This window comes from Lycium ferocissimum, unplaced genomic scaffold (assembly GCF_029784015.1).
Source record: "Lycium ferocissimum isolate CSIRO_LF1 unplaced genomic scaffold, AGI_CSIRO_Lferr_CH_V1 ctg14644, whole genome shotgun sequence".
Lineage (NCBI taxonomy): Eukaryota > Viridiplantae > Streptophyta > Magnoliopsida > Solanales > Solanaceae > Lycium > Lycium ferocissimum.
The window spans coordinates 977-19,465 of NW_026715576.1; the positions used below are offsets into that span (position 1 = coordinate 977).

At 40.0% G+C, this 18,489-nt stretch overlaps 7 non-coding genes and 12 pseudogenes across 7 annotated transcripts; all 19 read left to right on the forward strand.

The window, feature by feature from the left end:
- The first annotated feature begins 628 nt into the window (after positions 1 to 628).
- LOC132042341 (5S ribosomal RNA) lies at positions 629 to 747 on the forward strand (annotated as a pseudogene).
- Positions 748 to 972: 225 nt separating this feature from the next.
- On the forward strand, positions 973 to 1,091 carry LOC132042338 (5S ribosomal RNA; annotated as a pseudogene).
- Positions 1,092 to 1,290: 199 nt separating this feature from the next.
- LOC132042334 (5S ribosomal RNA) lies at positions 1,291 to 1,409 on the forward strand (annotated as a pseudogene).
- A 225-nt stretch (positions 1,410 to 1,634) lies between these two features.
- On the forward strand, positions 1,635 to 1,753 carry LOC132042327 (5S ribosomal RNA). Its single transcript, XR_009411434.1, has one exon. It is a non-coding gene; the product is annotated as a 5S ribosomal RNA (ribosomal RNA).
- Positions 1,754 to 1,979: 226 nt separating this feature from the next.
- Positions 1,980 to 2,098, forward strand: LOC132042335 (5S ribosomal RNA; annotated as a pseudogene).
- A 540-nt stretch (positions 2,099 to 2,638) lies between these two features.
- On the forward strand, positions 2,639 to 2,757 carry LOC132042339 (5S ribosomal RNA). Its single transcript, XR_009411437.1, has one exon. It is a non-coding gene; the product is annotated as a 5S ribosomal RNA (ribosomal RNA).
- A 224-nt stretch (positions 2,758 to 2,981) lies between these two features.
- LOC132042336 (5S ribosomal RNA) lies at positions 2,982 to 3,100 on the forward strand (annotated as a pseudogene).
- Positions 3,101 to 3,299: 199 nt separating this feature from the next.
- On the forward strand, positions 3,300 to 3,417 carry LOC132042343 (5S ribosomal RNA; annotated as a pseudogene).
- Positions 3,418 to 3,641: 224 nt separating this feature from the next.
- On the forward strand, positions 3,642 to 3,761 carry LOC132042330 (5S ribosomal RNA; annotated as a pseudogene).
- A 224-nt stretch (positions 3,762 to 3,985) lies between these two features.
- Positions 3,986 to 4,104, forward strand: LOC132042337 (5S ribosomal RNA; annotated as a pseudogene).
- Positions 4,105 to 4,657: 553 nt separating this feature from the next.
- LOC132042340 (5S ribosomal RNA) lies at positions 4,658 to 4,776 on the forward strand (annotated as a pseudogene).
- A 223-nt stretch (positions 4,777 to 4,999) lies between these two features.
- LOC132042344 (5S ribosomal RNA) lies at positions 5,000 to 5,118 on the forward strand. The gene has a single exon (XR_009411438.1). It is a non-coding gene; the product is annotated as a 5S ribosomal RNA (ribosomal RNA).
- A 216-nt stretch (positions 5,119 to 5,334) lies between these two features.
- LOC132042346 (5S ribosomal RNA) lies at positions 5,335 to 5,453 on the forward strand. Its single transcript, XR_009411440.1, has one exon. It is a non-coding gene; the product is annotated as a 5S ribosomal RNA (ribosomal RNA).
- Positions 5,454 to 14,886: 9,433 nt separating this feature from the next.
- LOC132042342 (5S ribosomal RNA) lies at positions 14,887 to 15,004 on the forward strand (annotated as a pseudogene).
- A 224-nt stretch (positions 15,005 to 15,228) lies between these two features.
- LOC132042328 (5S ribosomal RNA) lies at positions 15,229 to 15,347 on the forward strand. The gene has a single exon (XR_009411435.1). It is a non-coding gene; the product is annotated as a 5S ribosomal RNA (ribosomal RNA).
- Positions 15,348 to 15,570: 223 nt separating this feature from the next.
- Positions 15,571 to 15,689, forward strand: LOC132042331 (5S ribosomal RNA; annotated as a pseudogene).
- A 160-nt stretch (positions 15,690 to 15,849) lies between these two features.
- Positions 15,850 to 15,967, forward strand: LOC132042329 (5S ribosomal RNA). Its single transcript, XR_009411436.1, has one exon. It is a non-coding gene; the product is annotated as a 5S ribosomal RNA (ribosomal RNA).
- A 545-nt stretch (positions 15,968 to 16,512) lies between these two features.
- On the forward strand, positions 16,513 to 16,631 carry LOC132042333 (5S ribosomal RNA; annotated as a pseudogene).
- Positions 16,632 to 16,853: 222 nt separating this feature from the next.
- LOC132042345 (5S ribosomal RNA) lies at positions 16,854 to 16,972 on the forward strand. The gene has a single exon (XR_009411439.1). It is a non-coding gene; the product is annotated as a 5S ribosomal RNA (ribosomal RNA).
- The last annotated feature ends 1,517 nt before the right edge of the window (positions 16,973 to 18,489 follow it).

The window sequence follows — 18,489 nt, forward strand, 5'->3', positions numbered from 1 at the left end:
TAGAAAAAGAATATCTACTCTCTTCAATTTATCTAGAAAAAGAAAGGAAAAAAAATAAAAAGAAGAAGAAAGAAGATGCGGATTGAGAGCAGAAGCGAGAGGATAGAAAAGAAAGGGAAAAGAATAAGAAAGAAAAGAAAAAGGAAAAGAATAAGAAAGAAAAGAAAAAGTTAATTTAAAATGGAAAATAAAATATAAAGAAAATCTTAATATATCATCCAATTAGAAGATGACATACGTACGACTTGGGATCGTTTTTAGTATTTTTTTTTCTTCATCCCACGCGCTTTTAAGAAATTGAGTACACTTTTTTGCCCGTCACCGTTAAAGGGGGTATTTAATTAACTTGAAAGTTGTTAAGGGGGGTAAATAAATACAACTTAAGTTTAGTTGCTAAAGTGAGTTTTTAGCCAAGTTCAGGGGCCAAAACATGTCTTTTCTCTATATAATTTTTCAAAAAATAAGCTAGATGTCAGAAAAATACTCAAGATCAAAAAAAGAATAGGATATAACAGCTAACAGAGCACGAAGTTATGCATATTCAAAGATTTTCACTTACGCGCCTTATTTTTTGAGAAGGGGGACGGGGAGGAAAGGGTTTAAGAGAATTTAGAGCACTAGGACTGATGGATGCGATCATACCAGCACAAATGCTTCGGATCCCATCGGAACTACCGGAAGTTAAGCGAGCTTGGGTGAGAGTAGTACTAGGATGGATGACCCGGGGAAGTCGTCATGTTGCATCCCTCCTTTTGTATTGGCTACGCTCATTTCATCTGTTTAATATTTTTTTTTTTTTGAAAAATAAGATAAATCTCAGAAAAATAATCTAGATCAAAAAGATGAATTGTATAAAATGGCTAACGGAGAACGAAGTTATACGTATTTAAAGGTTTTCACTTACGCACCTTATTTTCAGAGAAGGGGGAGGGGAGGAAAGGGCTTAAGAAAAAATTGAGCGCTAGGATAGATGGATGCGATCATACCAACACTAACGCACTAGATCCCATCACAACTCCGAAGTTGAGTATGCTTGGGCGAGAATAGTACTAGGATGGATGACCCTCTAAGAAGTCCTTGTGTTGCATCCATCCTTTTGTCCGACTACGCTCATTTTAATCTGTTTAATATATTTTTTGTCAAAAAATGAGCTAGGTCTCGGGGAAATATTCAAGACCAACAAAAGAATCACATAAAACAGATAACGGAGCGTGAAGTTACGCGCCTTATTTTTCAAGAAGGGGGAGGGGGAGGAAAGGGTTTAAGAGAAAATGGAGTGCAGGGACGGATGGATACGATCATACCAGCACTAACGCACCAGATCCCATCAGAACTCTGAAGTTAAGCACGCTTAGGCGAAAGTAGTACTAGCATGGGTGACCCCCCACGAAGTCATCGTGTTGAATCCCTCCTTTTGTTCGGACTATGCTTATTTTAGTCTGTTTAATATATAATTTTTCAAAAAAATAAGCTAGATGTCAGAAAAATACTCAATATCAAAAAAAGAATAGGATATAACAGCTAACAGAGCACGAAGTTATGCATATTCAAAGATTTTCACTTACGCGCCTTATTTTTTGAGAAGGGGGACGGGGAGGAAAGGGTTTAAGAGAATTTAGAGCACTAGGACTGATGGATGCGATCATACCAGCACAAATGCTTCGGATCCCATCAGAACTCCGAAGTTAAGCGAGCTTGGGTGAGAGTAGTACTAGGATGGATGACCCCCTGGGAAGTCGTCATGTTGCATCCCTCCTTTTCTATTGGCTACACTCATTTCATCTGTTTAATATTTTTTTTTTTTTGAAAAATAAGATAAATCTCAGAAAAATAATCTAGATCAAAAAGATGAATTGTATAAAATGGCTAACGGAGCACGAAGTTATACGTATTTAAAGGTTTTCACTTACGCACCTTATTTTCAGAGAAGGGGGAGGGGGAGGAAAGGGCTTAAGAAAAAATTGAGCGCTAGGATAGATGGATGCGATCATACCAACACTAACGCACTAGATCCCATCACAACTCTGAAGTTGAGTATGCTTGGGCGAGAATAGTACTAGGATGGATGACCCTCTAAGAAGTCCTCGTGTTGCATCCATCCTTTTGTCCGACTACGCTCATTTTCATCTGTTTAATATATTTTTTGTCAAAAAATGAGCTAGGTCTCGGGGAAATATTCAAGACCAATAAAAGAATCACATAAAACAGATATCGGAGCGTGAAGTTACGCGCCTTATTTTTCAAGAAGAGGGAGGGGGAGGAAAGGGTTTAAGAGAAAATGGAGTGCAGGGACGGATGGATACGATCATACCAGCACTAACGCACTGCATCCCATCGTAACTCGAAGTTAAGCACGCTTAGGCGAAAGTAGTACTAGCATGGGTGACCCCCACGAAGTCATCATGTTGAATCCTCCTTTTGTTCGGACTATGCTTATTTTAGTCTGTTTAATATATAATTTTTCAAAAAAATAAGCTAGATGTCAGAAAAATACTCAAGATCAAAAAAAGAATCGGATATAACAGCTAACAGAGCACGAAGTTATGCATATTCAAAGATTTTCACTTACGCGCCTAATTTTTTCAGAAGGGGGACAGGGAGGAAAGGGTTTAAGAGAATTTAGAGCACTAGGACAGATGGATGCGATCATACCAGCACAAATGCTTCGGATCCCATCAGAACTCCGAAGTTAAGCGAGCTTGGGTGAGAGTAGTACTAGGATGGATGACCCCCTGGGAAGTCGTCATGTTGCATCCCTCCTTTTGTATTGGCTACGCTCATTTCATCTGTTTAATATATTTTTTTTTGAAAAATAAGATAAATCTCAGAAAAATAATCTAGATCAAAAAGATGAATTGTATAAAATGGCTAACGGAGCACGAAGTTATACGTATTTAAAGGTTTTCACTTACGCACCTTATTTTCAGAGAAGGGGGAGGGGGAGGAAAGGGTTTAAGAAAAAATTGAGCGCTAGGATAGATGGATGCGATCATACCAACACTAACGCACTAGATCCCATCACAACTCTGAAGTTGAGTATGCTTGGGCGAGAATAGTACTAGGATGGATGACCCTCTAAGAAGTCCTCGTGTTGCATCCATCCTTTTGTCCGACTACGCTCATTTTCATCTGTTTAATATATTTTTTGTCAAAAAATGAGCTAGGTCTCGGGGAAATATTCAAGACCAATAAAAGAATCACATAAAACAGATAACGGAGCGTGAAGTTACGCGCCTTATTTTTCAAGAAGGGGGAGGGGGAGGAAAGGGTTTAAGAGAAAATGGAGTGCAGGGACGGATGGATACGATCATACCAGCACTAACGCACGCATCCCATCAGAACTCTGAAGTTAAGCACGCTTAGGCGAAAGTAGTACTAGCATGGGTGACCCCCCACGAAGTCATCGTGTTGAATCCCTCCTTTTGTTCGGACTATGCTTATTTTAGTCTGTTTAATATATAATTTTTCAAAAAATAAGCTAGATGTCAGAAAAATACTCAAGATCAAAAAAAGAATAGGATATAACAGCTAACAGAGCACGAAGTTATGCATATTCAAAGATTTTCACTTACGCGCCTAATTTTTAGAGATGAGGGAGGTGGATGAAAGGGTGTAAGAGAATTTAGAGCACTAGGACTGATGGATGCGATCATACCAAACACAAATGCTTCGGATCCCATCAGAACTCCGAAGTTAAGCGAGCTTGGGTGAGAGTAGTACTAGGATGGATGACCCCCTGGGAAGTCGTCATGTTGCATCCCTCCTTTTGTATTGGCTACGCTCATTTCATCTGTTTAATATATTTTTTTTTGAAAAATAAGATAAATCTCAGAAAAATAATCTAGATCAAAAAGATGAATTGTATAAAATGGCTAACGGAGCACGAAGTTATACGTATTTAAAGGTTTTCACTTACGCACCTTATTTTCAGAGAAGGGGGAGGGGGAGGAAAGGGTTTAAGAAAAAATTGAGCGCTAGGATAGATGGATGCGATCATACCAACACTAACGCACTAGATCCCATCACAACTCTGAAGTTGAGTATGCTTGGGCGAGAATAGTACTAGGATGGATGACCCTCTAAGAAGTCCTCGTGTTGCTTCCCTCCATTTGTCCGGACTATGCTAATTTTCGTCTGTTTAATATATTTTTTCCGAAAAATAAGCTAGATTTCTGAGAAATACTCAAGATCAAAAAAAGAATCGCATAAAACATATAACGGAGCGCGAAGTTATGCGTATTTAAAGGTTTACCTTTACGCACCTTATTTTTAGAGAAGGGGGAGGAGGAGGAAAGAGTTTAAGAGAAAATTGAGCGCTAGGATGGATGGATGCGATCATACGTAACTAACACACCGGATCACATCAGAACAATAAAGTTAAGCATGAGTAGTCCTGGGATGGGTGACCCCTTGGGAAGTCCTCGTGTTAGATCGCTTCTTTGTGTGGTCTACGCTCATTTTCTTCTATTTAAGATATTTGTTTCTGAAAACAAGCTAGATCTTGAACAAATACTCAAAATGAAAAAAAGAATTGCACAAAACTGATAACGGAGCGCGAAGTTATGTGTATTTAAAGGTTTGCACTTACGCGCCTTATTTTTAGAGTAGGGGGAGGAGGAGGAAAGGGTTTTAGAGAATTTTAAGCACTAGATTGGATGGATGCTATCATACCAGCACTATCGCACCAGCTCCCCTCAGAACTCCGAAATTAAGCTCGCTTAGGCAAGAGTAGTACTAGGATGGGAGACCCTCTGGGAAGTCCTCGTGTTGAATCCCTTCTTTTCTCCGGACTACGCTAATTTTTGTCTGTTTATTATATTTTTTTTCAAAAAATGAGCTAGATCTCGGAGAAATACTCAAGATCAATAAAAGAATCGCATAAAACAGATAACAGAGCGTGAAGTTACGCGTATTTAAATGTTTGCACTTACGCGCCTTATTTTTCGAGAAGGGGAGGGGGAGGAAAGGGTTGAAGGGAATTTTGAGCACTAGGATTGATGGATGCGATCATACCAGCACTAACGCACCGGATCCCATCAGAACTCCGAAGTTAAGCGTGCTTGGGCGAGAGTAGTAATAAGATAGGTGCCCCCCTGGGAAGTCATCGTGATGCATCCCTCCTTTTGTCCAGACTAGGATCATTTCTTTGTTTAATATATATTTTTTTTAAAATAAGCTGAATCTCAAAAAAATACTCAAGATCGATGAAAAAAATCGTATAAAGCGGATAACGGAGCGCGAAGTTATGCGTATTTAAAGTTTTTCACTTACGCGCCTTATTTTTAGAGAAGGGGGAGGAAAGGGTTTAAGAGAAAATTTAGAGCTAGGACAGATGGATGAGATCATACCAGCACTAACGCATTGGATCCCATCGGAACTCTAAAGTTAAGCATGCTTGGGTGAGAGTAGTACTAGGATGGGTGACCCCCTGAGAAGTCCTTGTGTTGCTTCCCTTGTCACGATCCAACAAGAGGGCCATGACAGGTACCCGGTACTAGCTACCGAGCACCTCTTATCATACTATCTATCATAGTTCCCAATGTACTTGCGTAAAATGGTCACTAATTATCTTCACAAAACATGCATATATACATAAGCTCTCGAGGTGTGAAAAGTGATATGCAAAAATATACACTAAGGTGATCATGAGATACCTATTACCCACACATATGTATCTACGAGCCTCTAACTGGAATACTGAACATTTGGACGGGACAGGACCCCCCATGCCCCAAAACATATACACAAAAGAATGTACCGATATGCGGCAACCCCGGAGTAGTGGAGTGCTTCTGCAAAGCTGCTGACAAGGCTCCTAAGGATCTGCACCGTCTACCTGTGGGCATGAACACAGCGTCAGCAAGAAGGGACGTTAGTTCGAGTAATGTACCGAGTATGTAAGGCATGAACGATAATATAATAAGGGATACAAGTATGAATAATAACAGAATGGAAATATAGAGCATATCGTAAGATAAAAGAGTAACCTGTACATATGAGTGCCTCTTAGGGCGGATGTCATGCATGCTTAGCTTTCTTTGAAAAACATTTCTTGTTCATGTATACAGAAAAAAGAACATATGGTATTGCCGAGGAACGTCGGCTCCGATTTATGTAACCACATATGTCCCGCGTCGGGGCATCCCGCCTCCGGGATGATAACAAGTCATATTATACCAACTGATCAGGTGGCCATGCGCCTATAACGCCTCGCCCTTTTTCCCATATTCCCCATTTACATATACATATATCATATAAGCGACGCATGCGGGAGAGAGCCCAAGGAAAGTTATGTCTCTATCGGAGTACGTAAGGTCGGTAACCTCCGATTATATTATGGAATAATCATCATCGCTTTATCTCACCTTGAAGGAACAATTATTATAAGGTGATACTATCAATGAAGAATAGCATCAAGAGAAAACATAGAATAAGATCATAAATCTCATAACGCGTCAATTCATATACTTTGGAATCTTTAAAAAATAGTCATCATCCATGAATAAAATTGAGAAATCAAGAAATAGCTCAACATTCTTATATCGTCATTGAAATCATAACTTGGAACATTTATACATGAAATCGTTCTCATCATAGTCACCATAGAAAAATATTCTCATCTTTGGCATCATTGTCATCATGATAAAAACATGTCCATCTTTGATGTCATAAGAGCTTACAAAATCATAAACCTCTGTTTTGGAAAAATAACGACATTTTGGAAAAACATTTACGGGTTATCGGGAAAGGAATCATGCCTTGGAATCATAGACTTCTAACTTTTGAAAACAAAGCGGTTATGGAAGCATTTATGAAATCGTAACATAGGAATCATGCCTTTGAAAGAAAGGGACGAGCCTTAACAGACCTGTTCAACCTCCTATTAGCTACGCTTATTCGTCCGGGCTAGTAAATCTACATTCGAGAGGATTCACACTGACATGAGACTCATTATCATACACTTGTCCTAGTGTTCAAGCTAAACTAGTCTATATTCTGCCAAAAATCGGGCAGCATCTCCCCTGTTTATGTGCCTAGCCCGAATTCTTAGTTCACCAACCAGCAACAACAACAACAGTACCAACATCAATAATATCATTTCCCATATCAAAGTGTTCCATAAAACAGCCCACACGCTGTTTTCCAACTTCCATAACTAATTAACTTGCTATACAATCATTAAACCACTCTATCTTCGTAAATCAACCGGTATTAACATAAATAGGAAGAGATCCATACCTTGTTCTTACTAAAACAGCAATATCTTCGATGTTCTCCTAGAATCATAACCAAAATCCGCCGCAAAACGGCACTACAATCACGGTTGCGCGCTATCCGAACCTAAACTACACTCCGCCTCTTAAAATTCCCTCAATTTTATGCTATCCTCACCCCTCAACTGTTTTCTAGAATTTTTTGGGAAAATCTGATGAAAAAAGGGGTTTTTACCCTTTATATAAGGTTCAAATTCGGGTCGGGTCACCGTTTAGCGATCGTAGTGCTCGGTGCCATCGTAGCGATTCATCGTAGTAAGCGTTTCTACTTTATCAGCCGAACTTGTACGTTCATAATTCTCTACTCCGATGTCCCATCGACGAGCGGTTTATTGCGTTGGAAACTAGACTCGACGAACTTCATTTTAGGCTTTTGAAACACCTAAAAACTCCTAATATACTAGGAGATATACCCCTCCAAAGTTGACTAAAAATCTGCCCAAAATTCTGCCAACTTTTTTTTTTTTCCAAAATTTTCGACGAATTTATTTTCTTCAATTTTCTTGGTCCCGGAACCTTTGGGCACTTGATTGACACTTGTTAAGAGTATTGATCAAACTTATAAGGGTTCCATGACCTCTCCGAGCTTACTTTAGTTTACTTACAACGCAAATGATGCGAAATTTTTTCGAGGTGTAACATTCCTCCCCCCTTAGGAACATTCATCCTCGAATGTTAAGTTCTTAGGGATTTCTACGAAAATTTTGCCAGAGTTTCCCCTGTAATTGTACCACTATTATCCTGTCACAACAACCCAAAACATATAATCGCCTCACTGGGCTACAACATCAATATCCATACTGGCCACACACGACCAAGAAATCACTTTAGAGAAGCATTACATACCGAGGGGTCACGGCCCTATCGCACGTCTTACGGGGGTGGGAATAAATGTGGGTCTCTAGATTTCATTCCTTCCTCAGCTTCCCAAGTCATTTTTTTCTCTGTTATTATTCCTCCATGGGACTTTGACCGAAGCTACGTCCTCTGGTTCTCATTCTTCAAACTTGTCTTTCTAGAATGGCAATGGGTACTTTTATATATAGGCGGTTGTTCTCCGTGACACGGACGTCCTCTACGGAAGCATACTCGGGAGGATCCCTAATGCGTCTATGAAACATCAAAACATGATACGCCGGGTGAATTGTCTTCAATCCTGAAGGCAGATCTAACTCATAAACTATTTGGTCTTCTTTGCGCATAGCTGGTAAGGCCTAACGAATTGGGGACTGAGCCTAACTTCCTTACCAAATCTCATCACACCTTCCATTGGCGACTCTACCAGAATACCCAACTGTTAACTTTGAATTTTCAAATTCTAAACAATCTGATAATCCCCCATTCTTGTAAAACATTCATCCGAGCCATATAGACATTGGAGTGATGACTGGTACCATACGTAATTTCAATCCATATCAACTGGTTACCCAAATTTTCTTCAGGGTTCTAACATACATGCTCATGACATATCTTTAACGTCAGAAAGGTGTGTTCTACTCACCCATTTATCTCAAGGCGGAAAGGTCCTCAAAGCGGGAAGGAATACTAGAGTAGTCTATATTCTTTAGGTTCCTCTGTGCATACATCATCTTAGGAAATGTTTCATATCACCATTATACATATTTATGTCATCACTTTATCGAGTTCCTTTGAATACTTCATTTTCATTTCAGTCCCTCTCATACGGTAACTCTACTTCCTTCTATCGACAAGATGTTACTAGGTTCTAGATTGAATACTTTTGCCCTTAAGGCTTCCTTGTACCGTTGTTTTATAATTATTTTGTGATGCTGAGACTCCGTATCCACACAACTAGCTCGCGGTGGCTCCTTCACCCAACTTTCCCCTTAGTCTAATCTGCTTCGAATACCATCACGCTCAATCCTTCTTTGCTTCTTTATTTCTGGACTCCTCATTACACTCTTATCTTGAGTTTACACGTAATTTCTCCCTTGGTGTGCTCCTTTTCAATCTCTACTTGGTCATGCACATAACTGACTGGTCATGCTTATTGTAAACTGTCCTTTCATTTAATCAGCCTATTAGTGTAATTCCCCCTTTGAGGTGGTTTCTAGTTCTTTTCACCATATTTCCATCTCTTGACAAGGCCTACTTCTGATCCCATACTCGCTCATCTCTACCTTCCCCCTTAGGGTTTCGGTCCATTATCCTATATTTAACATCCCATTAGTCCTCCCATTTTTTTTTTTTTTTTTTGCAAGTACATACTTTCAGCGAATCCATAACTAATCTTAGTTGTGATTATTCACCGTCTGAAGCTATCTGGTTAGTTGCACATATTTGTGATGAGTCACATATTCTCGTAAGCGTACAAATCCTGGATAGGCCTAAACTCCTATCTAATCGGACTGACACCTTGTTTTTCCTTTTATCGTACCCCTTATCCTTTTATCAAATAACTTCGTTCACAGGACAATAACTCTAAACATATTTCAGAATACCATTGGCTTCTTTTCCTTTTCTTCTCTTTTCCCTCAGAACTCTATCTTTTAATAAACTGTAACTTAAGGTTCAACGTCAATCCCTCTACACTCTTTTACGATCCGCTCACACTACCATAGGAGTATTGTACTCTGCTATCCCAACGTACTAATAACGGGGTAACACATAGTTCTTCTATAAGTCTTTATATGAATGTCGTGTAAACTCGCTCTTTACACATAAGATACCTTACTTAACAAATGGTCCCATAATTCTCATCATAACTTAATGGGCCACACCGTTCGTACAGCGTGATTCAAAACTTCAACTTCTTCGTAACTCCTTGTTACATTCTCTCTTAGCGTTAGAATATCCACAGGGTTTAATTCTCTTCCTCCCTCAGTTGTTGAGTTACTGCTCTAGTAGACCTTCCTCCCATTTGGCTTGCTTCCACCCTTCTTCCACCCTTCCTTCTTTGTTTCCAATACTTCCTTCTCCCTTCTCTCTCTGCTTTCCACTACACACATCACTTATACCAAGCATTAGCAACTCTAGTTATATAATCGTTCGAATAAATTTTTAGAGATATATTCGAATATATATATATATATATATATATACACACACACACACACACACACATTTTAAACTATACCAAAGAGCACAATTGCGGTTACAAGATTAACCAGTTGTCAGGCAAAGAGCTTCTCTGTAAACACATCTCTCTTGATTCCTTTCTTCGAGGTATCACTGAGGTCAATAAGGCTAGCTCATAGGGGTAAATCTTAGCCTAATAATCTGATTTGGTGTTACGTGCATCAGTCTATACATATATATCAAGTTCATTCCATAATTTGATCTTCCAAACATAAAAGGGCTAACCAAATTCTTCTAGCTTGCAACTTTTTCTGGGATGCTTATCTCTTTAATTCCCCTTGGTATGTGAGACTTCTTCCTACCCCCAAACACATCATTTTCCCTTCTCATGTTCCTCATTTCATCCTAACCTATTCATCATTCCCTTAGCTTAATACAAACTTGCTACGTTTATCCCGCATTTACTACTAGCTCCGTCCTTGATCACTCGTTGCTGGGCCATTTCTTTCTTCTCGCCATAATCCTACCCACATTTCCCACAATTTCCCTTAGACTCCCGGAGGAATTTTGGCAGAGTTTCCTGTATAAACATAATAATCCCAAACCTACATGCTCTTTCTAGAATTCCATTGTTATTTTTTTCTACACATTACGCCAATCAGCTCCCTTCGTAGAGGTGTACTTACTCATAAATCATGATTCTGGCTATCACTGGGTCACCAATAGGCATAGACATCTCAAATCATTTGATTTGGCTCGGGTTTCAACCCAATACATTCAGCAATATAAAGAGCGATATATGACAATGTAGAACCTGAATCAATTGATGCATATACATTATAAGAGAATACTGATAATATACCTGGGACAATATTGGGGGATGACTCAAGATCCTGTCACCCACTCGAACTGGGCGTTCCTTCTCGGTCTCTATCACAACCTACTGATATCTGCGGCCTTTGCATCGGAGGGCGTACCAATGATGAAGAGACAACTGCTATTCCCGTGGGCTGAACCCTACCTCTGCCACGTCGAAATAGGCAGTCGCGCAGAAAATGACCTGGCCGAACACAGGCATAACAAACCGCTAATCCCATGCGGGACGGCCCCGTATATAGCCTATGGCACTGAGGGCATTGTGGTACAGGTGGTCTTATCTGACTGAATTCACCTCTATATAGGGAACCCAAAACTCCATAGCCCTGACCTGATTCAAGATAAGTGGGTCTATCAAACCTGGGTCTAGGAAACTGTAGAGATACACTTGTTGCTGAATGAGCCGGCACCCACAGAATCGGCCGCCTTGAGGTACCTCTCGAACCCACGGTCAAACGTGAACACCTGGTCCTCCTCCCCGTGACCCCTATCACCAGACCCACACCCCGCCGCCGAGCTTGAGCGGCACATTGGGTCGGAAAAGGATGGCCTTTCTCATCTCTTGGCTCGAAGCATCAGGTGGGGGAACTGGGTCCAGCCGGGCCGGAGTAGAGACGCCTTCTCTCCCCAAATATAGCGAGTGTGAGCGCAGATGAGAGGGAGCCTCATTATGGGATTCACCCTTTTCAATATTTACCGGTGACTCCCGTTCACTCCGTCTTTCTACTACCATCTTGCCTTTCTGGGCGGCTATTTCTTTCCTCTTCTCAAGCATAGCTGAAAATGTAACACTCGATCAGGAGGAAGGAAATCCTCTTATTATAGCTCTATCACACGATCTATGAAGAAGGAAGACGGTCATGGTTCCTATATGCCCCGCAGCCTCTTGTGTATAAGTGTGGCGCGCTTCACACCCATAAACAAGACTCTACCGGACACGGCTCATAGACACACCCTAGGACAGAACTGCCCTGATATCATTTTTGTCACGACCCAACAAGAGGGCCATGACAGGTACCCGGTACTAGCTACCGAGCACCCCTTATCATACTATCTATCATAGTTCCCAATAGACTTGCAGTGAAATGGTCACTAATTATCTTCACAAAACATACATATATACATAAGCTCTCGAGGTGTGAAAAGTGATATACAAAAATGTACACTAAGGTGATCATGAGATATCTATTACCAACACATATGTATCTACGAGCCTCTAACTGGAATACTAAACATTTGGACAGGACAGGACCCTGCCATGCCCCAAAACATATACACAAATGAATGTACCGATATGCGGCAACTCCGGAGTAGTGGAGTGCTTCTGCAAAGCTGCTGCCAAGGCTCATAAGGATTTGTACCATCTCCCCCTATTTCATGGGCATGAACACAGCGTCCGCAAGAAGGGACGTCAGTACGAGTAATGTACCGAGTATGTAAGGCATGAACGATAATATAATAAGGGATACAAGTATGAATAATAACAGAATAGAAATATAGAGCATATCGCAAGATAAAAGAGTAACTTGTACATATGAGTGCCTCTTAGGGCGGATGTCATGCATGCTTACCTTTCTTTGAAAAACATTTCTTGTTCATGTATACAGAAAATAGAACATATCATATTGCCGAGGAATGTCGGCTCCGATTCATGTAACCACCTATGTCTCGCGTCCGGGCATCCCGCGTCCGGGATGATAACAAGTCATGTTATACAAACTGATCAGGTGGCCATGCGCCTATAGCAGTTCGCCCTTTTTCCCATATTCCCCATTTACATATACATATATCATATAAGTAGCATGCAGGAGAGCCCAAGGAAAGTTATGTCTCTATCGGAGTGACGTAAGGTCGGTAATCTCCGATTATATTATGGAATAATCATCATCGCTTTATCTCACCTTGAAGGAACAATTATTAAAAGGTGAGACTATCAATGAAGAATAACATCAAGAGAAAACATAGAATAAGATCATAAATCTCATAACGCGTCAATTCATATACTTTGGAATCTTTAAAAAATAGTCATCATTCATGAATAAAATTGAGAAATCAAGAAATAGCTCAACATTCTTATATCGTCATTGAAATCATAACTTGGAACCTTTAAACATGAAATTGTTCTCATCATAGTCACCATAGAAAAATATTCTCATCTTTGGCATCATTGTCATCATGATAAAAACATGCCCATCCTTGTTGTCATAAGAGCTTACAAAATCATAAACCTCTGTTTTGGAAAAATACGGACATTTTGGAAAAACATTTACGGGTTATCGGGAAAGGAATCATGCCTTGGAATCATAGACTTCTAACTTTTGAAAACAAAGAGGTTATGGAAGCATTTATGAAATCGTAACATAGGAATCATGCCTTTGAAAGAAAGGGACGAGCCTTAACATACCTGTTCAACCTCCTATTAGCTACGCTTATTCGTCCGGGCTTATAAATCTACATTCGAGAGGATTCACACTGACGTTAGACTCATTATCATGCACTTGTCCTAGTGTTCAAACTAAACTAGTCTATATTCTGCCAAAAATCGGGCAGCATCTCCCCTGTTTATGTGCCTAGCCCGAATTCTTAGTTCACCAACCAACAACAACAACAACAATACCAACATCAATAATATCATTTCCCATATCAAAGTGTTCCATAAAATGCCCACACGCCGTTTTCCAACTTCCATAACTCATTAACTCGCTATACAATCATTAAACCACTCTATCTTCGTAAATCAACCGATATTAACATAAATAGGAAGAGATCCATACCTTGTTCTTACTAAAACAGCAATATCTTCGGTGTTCTCCTAGAATCATAACCAAAATCCGCCGCAAAACGACACTACAATCACGGTTGCGCGCTATTTGAACCTAAACTACACTCCGCCTCTTAAAATTCCCTCAATTTTATGATATCCTCACCCCTCAACTGTTTTCTAGAATTTTCTTGGGCAAATCTGATGAAAAAAGGGGGTTTTACCCTTGATATAAGGTTCAAATTCGGGTCGGGGTCACTGTAGCAGTACTATAGCAGTACTGTAGCGATTCTTTGCTGTAGCACGCATTTCTGCTTTGTCAGCCGAACTTGTAATGTCCATAATTCTCTACTCCAATGTCTTATCGATGAGAAGTTTATCGATTTGGAAACTAGACTCGACGAACTTCATTTTAGGCTTTTGAAACACCTAAAAACTCCTAATATACTAGGAGATATACCCCTCCAAAGTTGACTAAAAATCTGCCCAAAATTCTACCAACTTTTTTTTTTTTTCAAATTTTTCGACGAATTTATTTTCTTCGATTTGCTTGGTCCCAGAACCTTTGGGAACTTGCTTGACACTTGTTAAGAGTATTCATTAACCTTATAAGGGTTCCATGACCTCTCCGAGCTTACATTAGTTTACTTACAACGCAAATGACGCGAAAATTTTTCGAGGTGTAACATCCCTCCATCTATCCGGACTAAGCTCATTTTCATCTGTTTAATGTATTTTTTTTAAAAAATAAGCTAGATCTCAGAGAAATACTCAAGATAAAAAAAAAAAAAAAAAAAAAAAAAAAAAAGAATGGCATAAAACAGATAACGGAGCATGACGTTACACGTATTTAAGGTTTGCACTTACGCGCCTTATTTTTCAAGAAGGGGGAGGGGGAGGAAAGGGTTTAAGAGAATTTTGAGCACTAGGACTGAAGGATATGATCATACCAGCACTAGCGCACCGGATTCCATCAGAACTCTGAAGTTAAGCGTGCTTCGACGAGAGTAATACTCAGATGGGTAAACCCCTGGGAATTCCTCTGTTGCATCCCTTATTTTGTCCGGACTACGATCATTTTTGTCTGTTTAATATATATTTTTTGGAAAAATAAGCTAGATCTCGTAGAAATACTCAGTATCAAAAAAAGAATCGCATAAAACAGATAACGAAGCGTGAAGTTACACGTATTTAAAGGTTTGCACTTACGCGCTTTATTTTTATAGAAGGGGGAGGGGTAGGAAAGGTTTTAAGAGAAAATCGAGCGGTAGGACTGATGGATACGATCATACCACCACTGACGCACCGGATCCCATCAGAACTCTGAAGTTAAGCATGCTTGGGCGAGAGTAGTACTAGGATGGGTGACCCCCAAGGAAGTCATCGTGTTGCATCCCACTTTTTGTCCGGACCATGCTTATTTTTGTCTGTTTAATATACAATTTTTCAAAAAATAACCTAGATCTTGGAAAAATACTAGAGATAAAAAAAGAATAGGATATAACAGATAACAGAGCGCGAAGTTATGCGTATTTAAAGATTTGCACTTACGGGCCTTATTTTTTGAGAATGGGGAGGGGGAGGAAAGGGTTTATGAGAATTTAGAGCGCTAGGACTGATGGATGAGATCATACTAGCACAAACGCACTTGATCCCATCAGAACTTCGAAGTTAAGCGCGCTTGGGTGAGAGTAGTACTAGGATGGGTGACCCTCTGGGAAGACCTCGCGTTGCATCCTTCTTTTTGTTCGGACTACGCTCATTTCGTCTGTTTAATATATATTTTTTTGAAAAATAAGCTAAATCTTGAAAAAATACTCAAGATAAAAAAATAAAAAAAAACGTATAAAACGGATAACGGAGCGCAAAGTTAAGAGAATGTTATGCGTTAGGATGGATGGATGCGATCATACCAGCACTTACGCACTGGATCCCATCAGAACTCTGAAGTTAAGCATGCTTGGGCGAGAGTAGCACTTGGATGGTGACCCTCTGGGGAGTCCTCGGGTTGCATCCCTCCATTTGTCCAGACTATGCTCATTTTCCTCTATTTAAATTTTTTTTTTCCAGAAAATAAGCTAGATCTCTGAGAAATACTCAAGATCAAAAAAAGAATCGCATAAAATCAATAACGAAGCGCGAAGTTATGCGTATTTAATGGTTTGCACTTATGCGCCCTATTTTTTGAGAAGGGGAAAGGGTTGGAAAGGGTTTAAGAGAATTTTGTGAGCTTGGATTGATGGATGCATCATACTAGCACTAAAGGACCGGATCCCATTAAAACTCCGAAGTTATGAGTGCTTGGGAGAGAGTAGTACTAAAAGTCCTCGTGTTGCATCCCTTCTTTTGTCCGGACGACGATCATTTTCGTCTATTTAATATTTTTTTTTTTAAAATATGCAAGATCTCGGAGAAATACTCAAGATCAAAAAAAGAAATGACAAAACAGATAACGGAGCATGAAGTTACGCGTATTTAAAGGTTTTCACTTACGCGCCTTATTTTTAGAGAACGGAGATGCATAGGAAAGGGTCTAAGAGAAAATTGACCGCTAGGACTGATGGATGCGATCATACTAGCACTAACGCACCGCATCGCATCTGAACTCTGAAGCTAAGCATGCTTGGGCGAGAGTAGTACTAGGATGGGTGACCCCCTGAGAAGTCCTCGTGTTTCTTTCCACCATTTATCCAGACTATGCTCCTTTTCATTTGTTTAATATATTTTTTCAAAAAATAAGCTAGATCTCGGAGAAATACTCAAGATCAAAAAAAGAATCGCATAAAACAGATAACGGAGCGTGAAGTTACGCGTATTTAAAGGTTTGCACTTACGTGCCTGATTTTTAGAGAAGGGGGAGGTGGAGGAAAGGGTTTAAGAGAATATTGAGCACTAGGACAGATGGATGCGATCATACTAGCACTAACGCACCGGATCCCATCCGAACTCTGAAGTTAAGCATGCTTGGGCGAGAGTAGTACTAGGATGGGCGACTCCCTGAGAAGTCCTCGTCTTGCTTCTGTCACGCCCCAACTTTCGATAGGGCATGATGGGCACCCGACCTTTACTTAGGGCCGAGCGAACCCGCTGATTCTCGTGATACTTATAATCATACTGGGCCCTTAAATCATGAAATGAATGCATAATGTAAGCTTTTCAAAAAAAAAACATGCCTTTCGTCTTTCCCAAATCAAGGAAAATCTGTAATCATGTGAAATCTGTAACATAATGCATAATGATACATCGGCTTACGCAGCCGCCACGGTGGATCGATATGTTATATACGTGACTGTCCGCAAAGCCTCTAACATCAAACAAGATATCATAACATAAATACTTCCGACTCCGCAAAACACTTAAGGAAATGGAGCTCGCCAATCCAAACTGAACATCTTCTACTAGTATCCCTCACTCATTCCGATATACGCGTGGCATGAAACGCAGCCCCCGAAGAAGGCGGGGTCGCATGCATGTACCGAGCATGTAAAGTATGGAATACAAGAAATCGTAACCATCAAGTAAGGAGTATAGAAAATAGTATAGAACCGTAAAATTACAAGGCTTGCCTTTGAAACATAAATCATGCATGTCAATATCATATCCAATCTATCATGGGACTTAGAAACATAAGTGAATAATCATCTTGTACATATGCATATATAACGTGTCCCGGCCCTCTAGTGAGGGACTCGGTAAATAAAATCATCATATATATATATACCGTACCCGGCCCTCTAGTGAGGGACTCGGTGAATAGAATCATCATATCATCATGTCATCATATCATCATATATATATACCGTACCCTACTCTCTAGTGAGGGACTCGGTGAATAGAATCATCATATGCCATCCTGCCGCCATCCCCATATCATCATATCATCATGTCATCATATCATCATATATATACCGTACTCCCGCCCCCCCCAGAGCGAGGGACTCGGTGAACAATGTGCAAAGAAACCGTGCACGAATACATACCCGGCCCGGACTTCGGTGAAAGAAGTAATAACAGCTAGCACGAGCAGAGTAGTGAGAAACCATATGCATATAAATCATCATTTCAGACTCGATAGATAAGTAAGTAATCACGCTCGAGCATTAAAACGATAGTCATACTCAGTACTCTTTGAATATCATTACGAACCATATCAAATAACGTCTCGGGGATCATGGTCATGTATCGAACCAATCCGAGCCCACCTATGAAAGTTACAGACATTATTCATTAGAGAACAATTTACGAACATATCAAAGTAATCCGAGCCCGTTCATGAAAGTTAGGGACATTATTCGACATAGAATCCCTTAGGAACAAGAATTCTTTATGCAATATTTACTATCCAATCATACAAAAGACACAAGGACCATAGCTCGACTATATTAGGAATATTAACATCAAGAAGTGAATAAGAATCGTAGACATGCTCGGATCTTATGAATAGAGTCACCCCAAGGCTCGTATCATATCTTACTTACATCTAAGACATGCCAAAAGAAAGAAAGGGATAGGCTTTACATACCTATTCCACCTCTTATT